This window comes from Lucilia cuprina, chromosome 4 (genome assembly GCF_022045245.1).
Source record: "Lucilia cuprina isolate Lc7/37 chromosome 4, ASM2204524v1, whole genome shotgun sequence".
In the NCBI taxonomy this organism is placed as follows: Eukaryota; Metazoa; Arthropoda; class Insecta; order Diptera; family Calliphoridae; genus Lucilia; species Lucilia cuprina.
The window spans coordinates 48,611,549-48,631,951 of record NC_060952.1 but is presented as its reverse complement, the minus strand read 5'-3'; the positions used below and the strand labels follow the sequence as shown (position 1 = coordinate 48,631,951).

Sequence of the window (20,403 nt, the reverse complement as noted above, 5' to 3'; positions counted from 1 at the left end):
ATAGATCCAGGTTATTGCAACTCAACTTACCAACTTTGAAAAGCCGTCGAATAATGCTGAATGTGACTTTTGTCTTCAACCTTATTAATGGAAATATTTTCTCAGAGTTCCTTCTTAACAACTTATCATTAAATGTTCCTCAACGTCTTTCTCGTTATTACCAACCTCTGTCAATTCGCTATTATCAACAAAATTATGCTAACGCTGACCCTTTGCGGCGAATATGTTTAAATTTTAATGATTTGTACAATATGATTGATACTACTTTGAATGTCAATATTATTAAACGTAACTTAATTATATATTTGAATAGTTTATATTAAATGTTTTTATGTAATATTTTGTTACTTTTGTCTGTAAGGAGCTAATCCATAGACTAATAAAATAAAATAAAAAAAATAAATAATAAAAAAAATAAAAATAAATAATAGTTTAAAAGTGTTATAAATTGTATAATATATAATAATATAATTAAATCCTTTATATTTTCAACTTAAAAGTAATATTTTATATTTATGTTTTGTTCACTTTGTTGTTAAAGGAAATTTTCTTAAATTTTATTTTGACACATTCTTGGATTATTCCAAAAACAAAATACATGTGTTTGTTGTAGATGTTGTTGTATAACAAGAGATGTCGCTACTTTATTAATTTACTTTGAAATTGGTTAAATGTATCGGAACAAGGGAATATTGAAGATAAATGCTTTATTATGAACAATAAATCACATTTCATATTCATAACTGGTGTAGGGTATCATATGGTCGACCACGCCCGACTATACTTTCTTACTTGTTTTTATGTTATCTTTGTCAAATCATGTTAGCCAACTCTGATTGTACATTTGTTATACAACAATCATGACATAGATTTCCCTCTTCTATCATCACTTGAACAGCTGAAAGTCGTAATAAATATTAGGTCTGTTCGCATACTCGATAATTTGAAACAATTTGCAAAAATTGTTATTGGATTCCGTTCGCGTACTTTCGAAAACTTGCAACGACAGAGTAAGAGAGCGGTAAAAATTACAGTTCCTTGATGGAGATTTTTTTGAATATTTTTTCCCCAATAAAAAATATCCAACTTATATTTACAATATATGTTTGATTTATGAATATGTAACAGGGTAGGTAAAAATATCGCTCGCGATCGCCATTTTATTTATATCGCTCGTTTTAAAATTCAAAATCGCGAGTTTTATTTTTGAACACGCGAGCACAACTTTAATTAGAGTTATATGTGTTTTGTATTCGCTTCGTAGGCGATATTTACATGTTTTTGTTTTTAACTCGCTTACGAGCGAGTGGAAAACGAGTTAAATTCGAGCCGAAAATCAGCAAAATGTATGTGCAAGAAACAGGTTCTGTTGTGGAAGTAAAAAAGAACCAATAATATGGGAAATAATTACGTATGTGTGATGTAGGTCTTATGACGGTCTAACAAAGCAAAAGTGGGAAAGTATAAGAAATATATTGTCTACCTTTTTATTTAAATGTATACCCTTCTCACCTTCGTGAGAAGGGTATATATAAGTTTGTCATTCCGTTTGTAATTTCTATAATATAATTTTCCGACCATATAAAGTATATATATTCTGGATCCTTATAGATAGCGGAGTCGTTTAAGCCATGTCCGTCTGTCTGTTGAAATCAGTTTTTAGAGGACCCCAGATATCGGCGAGATCCGAATCTTCAATAATTCTATTAGACATGCTTTCGAGAAGATCGCTATTTAATATCAGCAAAATCGGTCGGTAAATAACGGAGATATGAGCAAAAATCCGAGACAACCTCTGAAAATTTAATCAAAAAATTATTATAAAAGCAACAACAACAGTATATATAGAAAAAGATGTACACGTGTGTGTGTAGATGTATTTGGTCTTATCCAGCTGTGTATTTTTTGTATGTTTGGAATCCAAACATACAAAATATCAACAGCAAAAAAATATGATTTGCATTTTTTGTTAAAATAAAATAATATTTTTTAGTGAATAGAAAAAAGTATTTAAAACGTTTTCAATTATATGAGAGTAGATTGTGAGTTATTGTACAATAATTTTATATGCGAATAATGTAAGTTTGAAATTTAAAACTAACACAAATTTCCTCCAAGTGCTTTTTAAAACAATTTTTTTATGATAAACAAAAACAAAATCTGCGTCTCGTCAATGTTTACCAGCAATGAATACGAAAGTGTTGTTTTACTCTTGCTTGTATACTGTTAAGAACAACAACAACGTAATGCTAAGGTTAAGCGCATATAAGTGTATAGAAAACACACTGTCTATAGCTAAGCGCATTTACAAAAAACAAAAGAGTACCAAGTGCATAGGGCTTGGGCACCCTTCGTTTGAATGCTGTTGACGTCATTGCGTTGTTATTATACCCTCCACCACCATCAGTGGTGATAGAGGGTATATAAGTATAACTTTGTCATTCCGTGTGTAACACCAAGATATACTCATCTGAGACTCAACAAAGTATATATATTCTGGGTCCTTATCAAATTCTCAGTCGATCTAGCTATGTCCGTCTGTCCGTCTGTCTGTGTAAAACACGCTCACGAAAAAACGAATCAATAGAATTTAACCAAATTCACCCAAAATGTTCTTTGTTTTCCTGAGTTATTTGGTATTGAAAATGGGCAAAATCGGTTTACATAGGGAAAAGTTATGAATCAAAATTTGATACAACCTCGAAAAAATAGGCATTTTTTACACATTCTGATGTAATTTTCTCGAAAACTATGCAAGATAATTCCATGAAAATTGACATACATTCGTTTCCACACAAGAGCTTAATCTTTGTGTAAAATCGCCAGAATCGGTTCTCAATTTCATATACCTCCCATACAAAAGTACAAATTCCCGGAAATTTGGTTTTTTGTTAATAACTTCCGTCGTAATGTCGATATCTTCACAAAATTTTAGAAATTAAAATTTTATGATAATAGAATTTATTCAGAGGAAAAATTTTTTGGATGTGTCCATAATTGGTCATAGCTCCCATACAAGGTCCCCTCCCGAAAATCACTTAAACGCGTATATCTCATTACTAAATTAAGATATCGATATCAAATTTGGTACAAGTATTGCTCTTATATACAAATATAATACAATTGAAGATTTTTTTTCGATCGGTCCATATTTGGTCATAGCTCCCATACAAGGTCCCCTCCCGAAATCACTTAAACGCGCATTACACATTACTAAACTAAGATATCGATATAAAATTTGGTACAAATATTGATCTTATATACAGAAATATAACTATGAAAGTTTTTTTGAATCGGTCCATAATTGGTCATAGCTCCCATATAAGGTCCCCTCCCGAAAATCACTTAAACGCGCATTACTCATTACCAAAGATATCGATATAAAATTTGATACAAGTATTGCTCTTATATACAGAAATATTACAATGAAAGTTTTTTTGGATCGGTCCATAATTGGTCATAGCTCCCATACAAGGTTCCCTTCCGAAAATCATAAAAAACGCACATAACTCATAACCAAATATTGATATCCATACATTTATCAAAAATATTGCTCTTATATACATAAATTCACTATAAAATTGTTTTACGATCGGTCCATATTTGGTCATAGCACTCATACTAGGTCCAGAAAATCACTTAGAATCACAATATTTATTACCAAGTAATGATATAGATACAGAATTCTGAAATTTTGTCTTTATATACATACTTTGACATAGCTCCCATACAAAGTCCTTTTACGAAAATCTCTTAAACGCACATTACTTATTACCAAATTAAGCTATTGATACATAATTTGGCAAAAATATTAGTTTTGTATACTTCTATTTCTCCTATATTAGGGGCAGGACCCTAAAAGCGCTTTAACCGTATTTAAAGAGCATTATCAATTTGTGTTGAACAATATTTTGTGTAGAACATAATTATATATGTATTTGTATTTTGAAAATCTCTAAATCTTTCACACACATACATACAAATTACATGCAAATTACTAAATTTATAATGTTCAATAAATCTTGAAATTGTAATAGATTTACCTTTTGGGATTTTTTCTATTAAAGACATGAGAAAACTTATTTTTACAAATATTTGATCAATAAGAAAATTAATAACATAAAAGTAGCTGGTGGAGGGTATTTAAGATTCGGCACAGCCGAATATAGCATTCTAACTTTCATGTTTCTAGGTTCAATATTATAGAAAATTCAAAAAAGTACGTTTTGTAGAACGAAAAAGTACCAAAAAGTCCGTTTTTATAGGTGCTTACCTAGTCATGATCCTACATTCTAGATTTCATGTTTCTAGGTTCAATATCATAAAAAATTAAAAAAGTACCTTTTGTAGCTACTTATAGGTTCTTTATAGGTTTTTACATAGTCAATGTCCTAAATTCTAAATTTCATGTTTCTATGTTTAATATAATAGAAAATTCAAAAAGTACCTTTTGTGGAACGAAAAAGTAAAAAAAGTCCCTTTTTATAGGTTTTTACCTAGTCAAGATCCTACATTCTAAATTTCATGTTTCTAGGTTCAATACCATAGAAAATTCAAAAAAAGCACCTTATGTATAACGAAAAAGTACCAAAAAGTCCCCTTTAATGTGTTCTCGTCTAATTCGGGCTCTACGTACTTAATTTCATGTTTCTAGCCAATAACAATGTAACGTAACGTCATATTCATTGTGTGATTTGTGTTTATAAACAAGAAACCACAATAACAACAAGTTAGAGTGCTATATTCGGCTGTGCCGAATCTTAAATACCCTCCACCAGCTACTTCTATGTTATTACTTTTCTAATTGATCAAATATTTGTAGAAATAAGTTTTCTCATGTCTTTAATAGAAAAAATCCCAAAAGTTAAATCTATTACAATTCCAAGATTTATTGAACATTATAAATTTAGTAATTTGCGTGTATGTATGTGTGTGGAAGATTTAGAGATTTTCAAAATACAAATACATATATAATTTTATTCAACACTAATTGATAATACTCTTTAAATACGGTTAAAGCGCTTTTAGGGACTGGACATAGTATAGGAGAAATAGATTTTTTGTATACAAAACTAATATTTTTGCAAATTTTTTTTCAATAGCTTTATTTGGTAATAAGTAATGTGCGTTTAAGAAATTTTCGTAAAAGGACATTGTATGGGAACTATGTCCAATTATGTATACAAAAACAAAATTTCAGAATTCGGTATCTATATCATTACTTGGTAATAAATATTGTGAATCTAAGTGATTTTCTGGACCTAGTATGAGAGCTATGACCAAATATGGACCGATCGTAAAACAATTTTATAGTGAATTTATGTATATAAGAGCAATATTTTTGATAAATGTATGGATATCAATATTTGGTTATGAGTTATGTCCGTTTTTTCTGATTTTCGGAAGGGAACCTTGTATTTGTGTTTTTCTAAAAGGGACCTTATATGGGAGCTATGATCAATTATGGACCGATCGGAAAAACACTTCTCAATATTATTTCTCTGTATATGAGCAACACTTGTGCCAAACTTTATATGGATATCTTAATTTAGTAATGAGTTATGTGCGTTCGGGAGGGGACCTTGTATGGGAGCTATGAGCAAATATGGACCGATCAAAAAATTTTTTCATTGTATTATTTCCGTATATAAGCAATACTTATACCAAATTTTATATCAATTTTTTAATTTAGGAATGAGTTATGTGCGTTTAAGTGATTTTCGGGAGAGGACCTTGTATGGGAGCTATGACCACTTATTGACCGATCCAAAAAAGCGTTCATTGTAATATTTCTGTATATAAGGCCATACATGTACCAAATTTTATATCGATATCCTAATTTAGTAATGAGATATGCGCGTTTAAGTGATTTTCGGGAGGGGACCTTGTATGGGAGCTATGACCACTTATGGACCGATCCAAAAAAGCGTTCATTGTAATATTTCTGTATATAAGAGCAAAATTTTTAACAAATTTTATATCGATATCTGAGTTGTGTGCGTTTAAGTGTTTTTCGGGAGAGGACCTTGTATGGGAGCTATGACCACTTATGGACCGATCCAAAAAAGCGTTTATTGTAATATTTCTGTATATAGAGTAATACTTGTATCAAATTTTATATCGATATCTTAATTTAGTAATGAGTTATGTGTGTTTAAGTGATTTTCGGGAGGGGACCTTGTATGGGAGCTATGACCAAATATGGACCGATCGAAAAAGTCTTCAATTGTATTATATCTGTATATAAGAGCAATACTAATACCAAATTTTATATCGATATCTAAGTTTATGACCTTGTATGGGAGCTATGACGAATTATGGACCGATCCAAAAAAGCTTTTATGCTTATATTTCTGTATATAAAAGCAATACTTGTACCAAATTTTATATCGATATCCTAATTTAATAATGAGTTATGTGCGTTTAAGTGATTTTCGGGAGAGGACCTTGTATGGGAGCTATGACCACTTATGGACCGATCCAAAAAAGCGTTCATTGTAATATTTCTGTATATAAGGCCATACTTGTACCAAATTTTAAATCGATATCCTAATTTAGTAATGAGATATGCGCGTTTAAGTGATTTTCGGGAGGGGACCTTGTATGGGAGCTATGACCACTTATGGACCGATCCAAAAAAGCGTTCATTGTAATATTTCTGTATATAGAGTAATACTTGTATCAAATTTTATATCGATATCTTAATTTAGTAATGAGTTATGTGTGTTTAAGTGATTTTCGGGAGAGGACCTTGTATGGGAGCTATGACCACTTATGGACCGATCCAAAAAAGCGTTCATTGTAATATTTCTGTATATAAGGCCATACTTGTACCAAATTTTATATCGATATCCTAATTTAGTAATGAGATATGCGCGTTTAAGTGATTTTCGGGAGGGGACCTTGTATGGGAGCTATGACCACTTATGGACCGATCCAAAAAAGCGTTCATTGTAATATTTCTGTATATAAGAGCAAAATTTTCAACAAATTTTATATCGATATCTGAGTTGTGTGCGTTTAAGTGTTTTTCGGGAGAGGACCTTGTATGGGAGCTATGACCACTTATGGACCGATCCAAAAAAGCGTTTATTGTAATATTTCTGTATATAGAGCAATACTTGTATCAAATTCTATATCGATATCTTAATTTAGTAATGAGTTATGTGTGTTTAAGTGATTTTCGGGAGGGGACCTTGTATGGGAGCTATGACCAAATATGGACCGATCGAAAAAATCTTCAATTGTATTATATCTGTATATAAGAGCAATACTTATACCAAATTTTATATCGATATCTAAGTTTATGAGTTATGTGCGTTTAAGTGATTTTCGGGAGAGGACCTTGTATGGGAGCTATGACGAATTATGGACCGATCCAAAAAAGCTTTTATGCTTATATTTCTGTATATAAAAGCAATACTTGTACCAAATTTTATATCGATATCTTAATTTAGTAATGAGATATGCGCGTTTAAGTGATTTTCGGGAGGGGACCTTGTATGGGAGCTATGACCAATTATGGACCCATCCAAAAAATTTTTCCTCTGAATAAATTCCATTATCATATAATTTTAATTTCTAAAATTTTGTGAAGATATCGACATCACGACGGAAGTTATTAACAAAAAACCAAATTTCCGGGAATTTGTACTTTTGTATGGGAGGTATATGAAATTGTGAACCGATTCTGGCGATTTTACGCAAAGATTAAGCTCTTGTGTGGAAACGAATGTATGTCAATTTTTATGGAATTATCTTGCATAGTTTTCGAGAAAATTACATCAGAATGTGTAAAAAATGCCTATTTTTTCGAGGTTGTATCAAATTTTGATTCATAACTTTTCCCTATGTAAACCGATTTTGCCCATTTTTAATACCAAATAACTTAGGAAAACAAAGAACATTTTGGGTGAATTTGGTTAAATTCTATTGCTTCGTTTTTTCGTGAGCGTGTTTTACACAGACAGACGGACAGACGGACATAGCTAGATCGACTCAGAATTTGATAAGGACCCAGAATATATATACTTTGTTGGGTCTCAGATGAGTATTTCCTGGTGTTACACACGGAATGACAAAGTTATATATACCCTCTATCATCACTGATGGTGGTGGAGGGTATAAAAACAATTATTTGTTTTTAGTGTTTTGTTAGCGATTGAGATTTCAGCAAAAGGGCATTACCAATCTTTGTTTATAAACAAAAAATTGGATTTCGCGTATTTTTTTGACATTTTTTTGATTGAGAGTAAATTAAAAATTACTCTCTATCATAAAGTTACTGTGTATTTCTTACAGGAAAGTAGGCGATAAGACCTATTATTGCGAGCGATGGTCAATTTCTTTAAGTACAGCTTACGTACTTATGATTTTTAAAATTTAAAGCTTCAAAAATGGAGCATTTTCACATCTTTTGCTCTAAAAAGTAAGCTAACGAAGTGATCGGGGAAAACTAAAAATATATTCATACTCTGTGGACTATAACAGAACGGAATTGGTATATGAGAACCCCTGCATTTTTTTTTTTGGTGTATCACTGTGAAACTATTTACAAAATACCAAAATTAGCATTTTCTCAGTATTGTTTTATGTCCAGATTTTTATACCCTACACCACTAAAATTTGTTTTATAGAACAATAATTGACAATACTAATTTTTATTGTGATCGGGCCTCATTTGACCCTAGCCCCCATACAGACTCCCCTTCAGAAAATGACTTGATGGTCAAAATTAACTTATAGTTACTTATAAAACGATTAAAATCTACATAAATGACTTTGTAATAGACGTAAATTCATCTACCAAAATTTATAAGGATAGGCCCATACTTACCCCTTCTCCTCTATGAGCCCTCTTGTAGAAAATCTATCTTTTTTGTCAACAATAAGTAAAAATATTCCACAATAAAACAAATTAAATGCTTTATTTAAAAAAAATTAAAATTTTAACATACTGACTGGTGTAGGGTATCATATGGTCGGCAATGTCCGACTATAAATTCATACTTGTTTTGTTTTGTCCAGCTTTTTAAAGCCCAATGTCCAGCTTTTTGCGAATCGGAATCTGGAAACCCTAGAAACAGCTGTTTCACTTTTTTGACTTTACATAAAAATACCTGATCTAATGCGACGAAGAGGGCCATACGAATGTAAAATTTTCCATCCGTATTTTCTTTCAATGTAGTAAGGATTCATTACATATTTAAACACAATATGTAATGAATCCTTACTACATGTTTAAAATTCACAAGCAAAACTTTTTTATAAAGGTATATAAAACAAAATTTCTATACAAAATCTAATTGTTAAAAAAAATTGTTTGTGAATAAGGGGGTAAGTATATAAGCAGAAATTACTTTTATTTCTTCATTTAAAAAAAATAATCATTTTACCGCGATCCGTATTTCGTCTCTTTCTGATTTTTTGGAATAAAGATATAACCAATTGAAACTTCTAAGTAAAGATATATCTCTGTTTAAAATTTTTTAAAGTCGGCCAAGCCATTTACTTGTGGACATAATTAAAATTTCTTACACTTTATAAAACTAAATCGAAAATAATTAGAATATACATAAATCAGTTTTCAAGCACAAAAGTACCGATTTTCCCAGTTTTTCGCCTTTTCCCAAATTTTAATACCAGTTTTGTTCCAACTTTCGCAACGGAACTTTGCTAATACATTGGTACAAAAGTACCAATTTTTCTCGTTTTCTGTCGTTTTCACCCATTTTTTTGTAGTCCAATTTTCGGAAAGTTGTATAGAAAATCGTTTCATCCGTTTAGGCGTGATTGACGCACAAACAAATAAACAAACTTACAAAAAAATGTATAATATATATTAGGATACTGTTAATCTGGAAAACTATTGTGGTAAGAATTTTCGAAATCTTTAAGTGGGTTTATTATTTATACTACAAAAAATATTTTTTAAGAATAAAAGTATATATTAAATTTTAGCAACTACGAAATAAATAGATCAATAATGTATTATTTTAGAATTTAAATGAAATATATCATCAAGAGAAATTATAATAAACCTTTAAAGGCCAATCTTTAGGTGAAAGATTAGGGATTAAATTAAAATTAATATTCGAACGTTGTTTTGAATAGTCAATCACCTAATGGTTTAAACTTCAGCCAGAAATGCAAAAGTGTAAACAGCTGATGCAAAAAAAATAAAAAATAATAAAATTTTTATAAAAATAAACATTAAAATGTTTAATTTATTGATTAATATAAATTATTTTTAGTTTACAATATATTTTTTTGTTTTAAATTTAAGTTTTCATTAACTTTTATATTACTTTCGCAATTATCTTCTTTTTTATAAAACTGCATCGTTTTGATGGCGAAGTTTAATCTTGTACTCAAAAATATCAAAAGGGATAAACATCAGATTAAATTTATTACACCCTCCACCACCATCAGTGGTGATAGAGGGTATATATAACTTTGTCATTCCGTGTGTAACACCAAGAAATATTCACCTGAGACCCAAATCCTTATCAAATTCAAGTCGATTTAGCTATGTCCGTCTGTCTGTGTAAAACACGCTCACGATAAAACGTGGCAACACAATTTAACCAAATTCTTAGTTTTCCTATGTTGTTTGGTGTTGAAAATGAGCAAAATAGGTTCGCATCGGGAAAAGTTATGAATTCAAATTTGGAACAACCTCGAAAAAAGCGCATTTTTTAAACATTCTGATGTAATTTTCTCGAAAACTATGCAAGATAATTCCATGAAAATCATCACACGTTCATTTCTACACAAGTGCTTGATCCGTGCGGAAAATCGGTCCACAATTTCATATAAAAGTACATATTCCCGGAAATTTGGTTTTTTGTTAATAACTTCTGTCGTAATGTTGCTATCTTCACAAAATTGTAGAAAAAATCACTTAAACGAACATAACTCATTATAAAATTAAGATATCCATAAACAATTTGGTACAAGTATTGCTCATATGCACAGAAATATTACTGTAAAAGATTTTTTTCGATCGGTCCATTTTTGGCATTAGTTCCCATACAAGGTCCTCTCTCGAAAATCACTTAAAGGCACATAACTCATTACTTAATTAAGATATCCATATGAAATTTGGTACAAGTATTGCTCTTATATACATATAACCATGAAAGTTTCTTTGGATCGGTCCATAATTGGTCGTAGCTCCCATATCGAAATCACTTAAGCGAGCATAACTCATTACTAAATTAAGATTTCAATATAAAATTTGGTACAAGTATTGCTCTTATATACAGAAATATTACAATGAAAGTTTTTTTCGGATCGGTATAATGTTTTGCACAAGTATTGCTCATATACAGAGAAATAAGATTGTGAAATGATTTTTCGATCGGTACATAATTGATCGTAGCTCCCATACAAGGTCCCTTTTAGAAAAACACACATACAAGGTTCCCTTCCGAAAATCAGAAAAAAACGTACATAACTCATAACCAAATATTTATATCCATATATTTAGCAAAAATATTGCTCTTATATACATAAATTCACTATAAAATTGTTTTACGACCGGTCCATATTTGGTCATAGCTCTCATACTAGGTCCAGAAAATCACTTCACAATATTTATTACCAAGTAATGATATAGATACAGAATTCTAAAACTTTGTCTTTATACACATAATTGGACATAAAATATTGTTTGTTATATTTTATAAATTTTACAGAATTAGGCTACATAAATCGTGGGGTTTTTCCATTATAAAACATGAGAGAACTTATTTCCTGAAATATTTGGACAATTACAAAAGTATTAATACAAAAGTAACTTGTGAAGGGTATTTATGATTCGGCACAGCCGAATATAGCACTTGTTTTAATTTGGAAGAGCTAGGTTCGTAACTGATTTGAGTAGTCATTAAAAACCTTATTCCAAAAATTACCCTGATGTTCATATTAATATCGATTATTAAATTCAATTATTTTACAAGCCTATGGGTTTTTGCCGTAGTTGGGTTTCCAATGATTTAGTTTGGATAAATTTGATGTTGCTTACGTTGGGAATGGGATAACCACTGTACGTTCTTATTTCATAAAGCGTACAAATTCGATGTTTAAGGATTTGAATTATTGATGAAGTTCATTCACAAATATAACAACTCTATGAATAGTCACTACATTTTCTGGCTATATATATGTATGTACATTAAGCTGTCCCGTGGACCAATTATTTCTAGAAATACCTCTCAAACGATGCATATTATTGTAGTTTATATAAGAAATGTCTTTTTTTTTAATTTTTAATAAAAAAAATAAAAAAATCTCTTATCTTTCGAAATGGGTCTCCGATAAATTGAAAATAGCCCAAGAAAAAACTTTCATTGAAAAGAAATGGGTTAAAAAGCTAATAAAACCTCTTTTTACTACTTCTTCATTTGCATTTTAAGTTATTGTTTTCACACCGTGATGTTACTAGAGGCAAGTACTTCTCACACTCGATTACAAAAAGAGAGTTAAAGAAGTACATTTCACTTACAAAGAAGTTGTTGAGTATGTTGTTTTTTATGCAAGCCGAAAATTATATACCCACCATCAAACCGTATGTCATAAAAGGAATTCTACCCTAACATCATTATCACTCCTCAAATAAACAGACAGTTTTCCATAAAAATTTTTTGACCGGTTTTGGTTCATAAAAATATGTTTACATCGAATATTATTGCTGTACTCGCATTTTTATGTCAGCATTTAGCGTTAAAGTAATTTTCTGGAGGCAGGCTTACATATATTAAATTCGGCAGGAAGATTTAAGTTGCTATAAACATTATTTTAAGGCAGAAATGATCGTTAAAATAATTTTCTGAATGAGGCTCTATATGCGGCTTGGGATAATTATGGATCGATCCTCAATAAATTTGGTAGAGAAATTTTAACTCGTAGAAAACTTATGTGTGTCGAACTTATAGCTTTACTAGTATTTTTAAGTAAGTTTAAGTTTAGAGTATTCAAAAAACCGGTCTATTCCAAAAACCGGTTTTCGAATAATTCGAAAAAAACCAAAAAACAAGGAATTCAATATTTATAATGCATTTATGTAATGTATATGGTTTTATATTATAAAGAATAAAATGAAACACCTCAGGAAAAATTTTAGAACTTGTTTTTAAAACTACTAGTTCTAGAACGGGAGAAAACAGAACTATTTCAAATTCTTAAACAGCAGCCTTGGAACTAGTAGTGTCGCCATAACTTCTGGAACCCGTTCTTTAGAATATTGTTGTAGTTCTTAAATACTTCTAAATAGTTTTCAAGGAACTAGTTCCTTGAAACTAGTTATACATTCAATGGAACGCATACTAGTTCCGAAACAACTTCTTGGAATTAAAGATAAGAGAAAGTTTTCTGCTTGCAACGTATATCCTTATAATATAATATGATAAAGATTAGAGGTGCGGAAGAATTATATTCAATTTTACGTAAGATATGTATATCTATGTAAGTTTTGTAAATAACATTGGTGCAATAGTAAAAATTCCTCAACTTTAAAAGATTTCTAGCTTTTCCGTTCTTTTGTTGCATTTATCCAGGTATATAAAATTATCATATAATGGTGAATGCTGTTTTCTGGTCTTTCTTGGATTTAGCATACTACTTATTGTGCTGTTTAAATCAGAAATTAGACCTGTAGAATTATCAATTTCAAAACATAAATCAACATCAGAATCAACTAATTCTTCATCCAGCTCATTGCGTGGGAAAAAACGATTATATAATTCCACAGCAAACTCTTTGGATTCTGCTTTAGTTGGGTGCTTTCTTGAACTTAAATAAACTATAAAGGTGTTTCCTACCTTTATTCTGCGTTCATTAAGTCTTATCATAAACCTGTTACACAATTCTTGAGCATACTGTGTTTTAATTTTCCTTAAGTTGTTGAAAAACAATTTAATTTAATTGCTTCGCCCTCTACAAGGATTCAGTAAAATCCTTAGAGGGCGAAGCAATTAAAGCTATTTTAGATGAAAAAGGTATTAAAGAAAGTTCTAGAAAATCATGATTTACACATTTCCATATTCGCATGATAATGAATTCTGTCTGTGGATGGGATATTAACTTAAACTCTTTACCGCCTTGGGTTTTAACAACCTTTTGTTTTTTCATTCGATTTATTGAAAATCTTTACATATTTGCGTAATTTTATCTGCTTTTTATAAAAATATATAATTGTACTGTATATGTATTATATAAAATAAGGTTATTTAAAAAACCGGTTATTCGATATAAAAACCCGGCTTGTCGAATACTTCGAAAATATGAAATATTCAAAACCGGTCGGTTTCGGTTGTATAGAGGCAATCCGAAAATGTGGACCACTATGACCCATAATACCAAACAAACCTTACCTATAGGGATTATTTATGCAAAATTTCAACTATCTAGCTCTTTCCGTGTGGACCATATCCTGTTTTCAACAGACAGACATATGGACATTGCTTGATCGTCTTAGAATTTAATAAGAACGCAGAATATATATACTTTTATGGGTTTACGACCAATATTTCGATGTGTTAGAAAGGGAATGAAAAAAACAATATACACCCCATCTGTTTTGATAAGCCAGCTAGAACACGAATCAGGGGCATAGGTTTGTGAGTGAAATGTTCTACTAACTACACCAATTCTTAGCTATTTTTTGCGTCAAATAATGGTTTTCACAAACAAATTTATTTTTGTTTTCTTTTTTGTAAAACACAATTCTTAACACGCAATTAAATAAATGTACAAACAAAATGACAAAAACGAAAATACTTCTATATCAGATTAAAAAAAAGTCATTTCTAGAGTACTTGTAAGTAATACAGACGGTAAGTAGGGCACTATTTTTGATTTTTCGTGAGGTCTGTACAAATGCATTTAAAATTTCTTCGCATCCGCCCAAAATGTTTTCTGTGCGTAAACATAGTTTTCTGAGAATTTCTTTATCAGCAAAATTCAATGACAAACTATCAAAATTTAAAGAAAACTAGTAAAAATTTTGTTGTTGTTATATATTCGAGGTTTACAGAGATTGAAAGGCAGGTGTCATAAATTTTAAATTTTTGCACACGCTTACAAAGAAATAAAGATTTAGTAAATATGTATATGTATGTAAACGATCCTTTTGCATATATAAATATGGATGTGTGTTTATTTACATACACACACAAACCATGAAAATATTCACTTGAACAACATGTACTTTAGTCCTGTAAAATATTTATTGTTTAACTGCATGTGTTTTGTGTGTCCGTTTTATACAAGTTGAGATTCAAAACCTCATAGTGTTTTTTATGATGGTAAAACCATAGAAAATAACATCCTGGCGTTGTCAAGAAAAATATGTGAATTAAACAAAAAGATTATTAGCATGAAATGACAAGTAAGAAAATAGAAAATTGGTAAGAAAGGGATTTGGTGTGGCGATGGACAAAACAAAAATTAAGAAAATATAGACAAGAAATCGTAGATACATTAGTCTATGTACAAATTTGACAATACATTTTATTAAAATCAATCAGTAAAAAAATATTTTATGAAATAATGTAATACTGTTATTCATTTTAATTAAAGCTTTTAAATTATATATAATTCGAGATTATATGAAACATAAATTTGAAGTATTAGTAAAATTGAATGAAGATCAAACTCAAGCTATACAATATACAAAAATTCTCTTGAAACCATTGTGAAATGCAATATTTTCTTTTTTACCAATTTAATTGAAAGTTGGGTAAAATGTAAAATAAAGATCAATTTTCAGATAACTCGACAAAACTTTTGTTCCGTAGTGCATATGTGGAACAAATTTCGATTAGGTCTAAGATAATTTATATTATGTGATTTTCGGATGGGCTAATCTTGCTATGCCAAAAAATGTAGGAAATTGATTTGTATATTTACAAACCATATTCCTATAGATCTTTATTTCAACGTCGATATTTTTAATGAACTAAATTCGTTTAAGTGATTTTTGAAATTTTGTTGATGACTTTGTGTCGGAGCTCTGATCAATAATATACGTGGTTTTCGGAAGTGGGTCTTATATGAGAGCTATGCTTATCCAGAAAAATTTTATAAAGTGATTTTATATATATAGACAAAACATTTTTGTGTCGAATTTTATCTCAATAGCTTAATTAATCAATGAAGTATTGACAGAGTTCATATCACATTTACATGTACAAAATTGTGTAGATATAGATATACTTTAAGGAATTATTAACGATAGGCTAATTTTCGGGAATATATATGGGGCTATTTAAAATTTTGTATCAATTCTTATGATTTCCAACATACTTGATCCCTGGCACAAAAAAGTGAAAAAAATTCGTCGAATTACTTTCGTTGTTTTTTTTTTTTTTTTTGAAAAAGCTACTAAGAATTACTATGACTTTTTACATATTTAACCGATTTTGCTGATTTTCATCACCAAACTGCTTAGCACAAGCAAACGAAATCAACTTAATTCACTAAAAATATTTTGTTGTTGTCACAACTGATGGAGCGTATAAAATAGATAGGACTTCGATTCGTGAGCCTTCTGCAAGACATATTTGCGATACTCATATCTAATCGCAAGAAATCTCCTCTTCCTCTTCTAAAAGCATTCATGCACAAAGCAAATTTGGAATATAAAATTTATATATTTTTGACACGTCTAATGTACATACATATATAGATATCAAAGGTTTAAGTATCAAATCAATAAGTATCATTAAGTATCATTTTCAATGTTCATTCGTCCTTGGACCAAAATTCATTGTTTTTTTTTTAAGTTTTCACAGAAACTACCAAAGATATTTCGACGAATTTAGTCATACATTATTTTTTTAAGTCGGTGGTCAATTATATTCAAAATCTTTACAATCGACCCAATATTTCCCATAGCGCTCATTCTCAGAAAATAGTTTATCATTAATAACTCCCACAAATGTATCGATATTAACACAAAATTTTGTACGTGCAAATATAATATTAACAGAAATCAAATTACCAACGTAGATCCCAGTCGGCTCTCATATAAGATCCACTTACGAAAATCACTTAAACGCATATGTTTCTATGAATAATAAAGCTATGGGAAAAAGTAAGATTGAGCTGATAACTGTGAACATATAACTCATTCTACCAATATTTTTCGGGATCGGCCCATATTTGATAATAGCTCCTATATAATGTCCACTTCAAAAAATCACTTTCGTTATAAAATAAACATGTCTTGATAAAATTCGACACAAATATAAATACGAAAGTTTTTCGGATTATAAGAATTAATATGCAAAAATGTTAGTACCCTCAATACGGAAGCAAACATTTTGCCAAGATATCTAAAAATTAGATAGTTAAATCGGTTTTAATAAAAAGTAGCTTGCGAGTATAGCTCTCTGACTTGTTTCTGTCTAAATTAGTTTACAAGTTCGGAGTATTTATAACATAAATTTTCATTATAGATTATTAAAATTGGTTTCCGAATAGTTGTGGCAATTATCGTAGGATGTTAAAATTTCGTTCCCGTCAAAAATTTTAAATACACTGTCTTTTGCGACGTATGACTATGTACATGATATAAAACATATGTATATGTATATGCATGGATTTAGGAGTGGTATTTTGTGCAAATAATATTCTTAAATATGTGCAAACATCACACACAAACCTTCATACTCATCGTATTAGTATATTTATTTATTTACCTACCTTCGAGTCTTATATTGACTTTGATTCCTATTTTTTATTTCAAAGTGTGCGTGTATTCCTGTTAAAACGGATGAAGGATAAGGCTGAGGGTATGAGTAGTATGATTCGTTTTCTTTTCTCAATTTTAAAACGAAATTTAGATGGACATTAGAATCCTACACGCAGCAGTTAGATGAAAGAAGCAATATGTACATATTTATGTATCTTTCTGTATTCTAGTATACACATTACAAACAATATTAAAACAACAAGAAAAATATGTATATTCACACAAACATGCTGTATGGACAAGACACAAATTTAAATGTACATTTGTGTGTGTGGATGAATGAATGTGTATTTATATGTATGTATATGCATATGTATTTATGTATCCAACGTTAAGACGGACACTTGCTAAACGACAAGGATACTTATCTGCAAAAAGATACAGAATAGTTTGTTTATATGTATGTACAAATAAAAAACACAACGGCAACATAAAATCTACAAGACAACAGCAGCAACAACAAAAGTTCGTATGAAAAAGAAGAAAACAAAAACAAAAGGATAAAAGCCGTATGCAAAGTTACTAAACAGCATGTATCCGTACATAAGGATGACCAAACGATACGAAGAAATACCGTCCGTCCACCGCGTCGCAACAGGACATTATTATTTCTCTCTTCTTCTCAAACATAAAAAACAACTACAAACGCCAACTCTAGTAACGACAAGGAACCAAAAATACGTAGAAAAGTTCTAAGGATGGCAACCAACTACTACTACTAAATATATTACATACAAATGGTGCACACATACATACATAAACATGTGTTTATATGTATTTCTAGTATGTCTGTACACTATTTTTAGTTTATAAAACTAAAATAATAGCATAGATAGAGTTAAGCACATTTAGTACCTACATATACCATTTACGTATTTTGTATATGATCGATTAAATTTCATAAACATTATAATACATATTTTCCATAATTTTTTTTTTTTTTTTAATTAACCATTTATAACTTAATTAGCGTTTATGAATATTGTGCTTAATAATTTATTAGTAGTAAAGCCAAAAGAAATGATTGAAAAATTAGTAAACTTTAGAGTTTTATATTCACAAATCAAAGTTGACATGGGACTTCGTCTGCCAAAATCTAATTGGGAAGAAGTGCTAGATGAAAAAAAATGCTAGAAAGTGCTAAAAATAAAGAAAAAATATTAGAAAAAAGTGTTAAGAAAATATTGTTTTTTTCTATTTATATGTGACGAGTTTAACAAAAATTTTAATTTTATGTATATACAGACTTATTTATTTGTCCATTACAATACAATTACAAATTATACTCAACCCAATTTACCGAGTAGGGTAAATTAAGATCAGAGTCTCTGGTAGGAATTGAAACAACAACCCCCAGACTGACTAGCATACTACCATATAGCCTACCGAGGCACACAAATTTATATATAGATTTTTTCGATTCTTACTTTAACCAATCCCAAAAAGTGGAATTTCGAAATCGATCTTTTTGAATTTTTCTAAAATTACTCTATTTTTTGTACTTTTTCCAACTGCATAAACATAGGTTTTAGCTTAGTACGCAAACCTACCAAATCCACTTATTTTGGGATGATTTAAATACGGAATTTAAAATTTTTAAAATTTGTACTTAAAACCAGTGAAAAATATTTCAAATTTATCGAAAATATATTTGAAATATAAATTGACAATTTCCCAAATTAATTTTAACCTAAACAATTTAATCATTGATTTAAGAAGTAATTCCAGAACTGATCAACTTAATTTTTTGGTTGTAAATGTTTTTGAAATTGAGTTTAAAATTATTATGATATTTCGAATCAAAAAGACACAAAATTAAATCCTTTGAATAGAATATGTCTGTTCAATAAATTAAAGTTTTTACTAATTTTAGCAAAAATATTAGAAATTTATATTGAAATATAAAACCAATTTCTGAAAATTTATTGTTAATGAACAGACATATTATTACAATACAGAAAAAAATTTGGAAAATTCTTAAAAATGCATTTTTTTTAGTTTTTTGATATATTCTAGTCCTGTGGCGCGAATTTCTCTACAGTATCTATATTGAAACAATTATTGTTAGTAGTAGATTTTTTAGGATAATTTAAATTGTTCTGAAAAAAAACCTTTAGAATTTTTAACCGGTTAAAACTTATTTTTATATTGCACATATTTTTACAGAAAATACAATTAAAATTGACGAAAACAAGATATGTAAAATATTATATTATAATAGCAAATCCGTTTTTTTATAATTATCTCGCTTATTGTGATTCCTACGACTTCAGATGAATACAATAAAATTTTTCCACATTTAACCCACCAAAATCGAACAATTTTTAATCGTTTATATCTACAAAACTATTTGAGGAATTAAATCAAAGTTTAGAAATAGAACGTAGTCTCCTAATTTTACTCGAAAAAATATATTTTTGATTTTCATGTAGTTTTGTGTGAAATTGCTTCATAGCATGAACGAAAAAAGTTAATTTAGCACGAGACTTTTGTGGCTGCCAAATAAGATATTCTAAAGTTGAAGCTATCATTCCTAGTTTCTTTAAAAGTTCTCTTATAAATGACCAATGTTTATCGGACGGTTAAATTGAGAGAATATTATCCTTTAATAAAAAATCGATTTTTTTGTTCACTTTAGCTCATAT

The 20,403-nt window shown here is 29.5% G+C and overlaps 2 protein-coding genes across 5 annotated transcripts in view; one reads left to right on the top strand and one right to left on the bottom strand.

Moving 5' to 3' along the window:
- LOC111679124 (coiled-coil domain-containing protein lobo) overlaps positions 1-20,403 on the bottom strand; it is a 776,294-nt gene that overhangs the window by 573,249 nt on the left and 182,642 nt on the right.
- LOC111685959 (protein distal antenna) overlaps positions 1-20,403 on the top strand; it is a 109,182-nt gene that overhangs the window by 23,700 nt on the left and 65,079 nt on the right. Inside the window, exon 2 of one of the 4 annotated variants that reach the window (XR_006940638.1) lies at positions 17,755-17,938. The exons of the other annotated variants lie outside the window; for them this stretch is intronic. The gene's annotated coding sequence lies outside the window, so the exon portion shown is untranslated. Of the gene's footprint in view, positions 1-17,754; positions 17,939-20,403 lie in introns of those variants that run through there. 4 annotated transcript variants of the gene reach the window in all.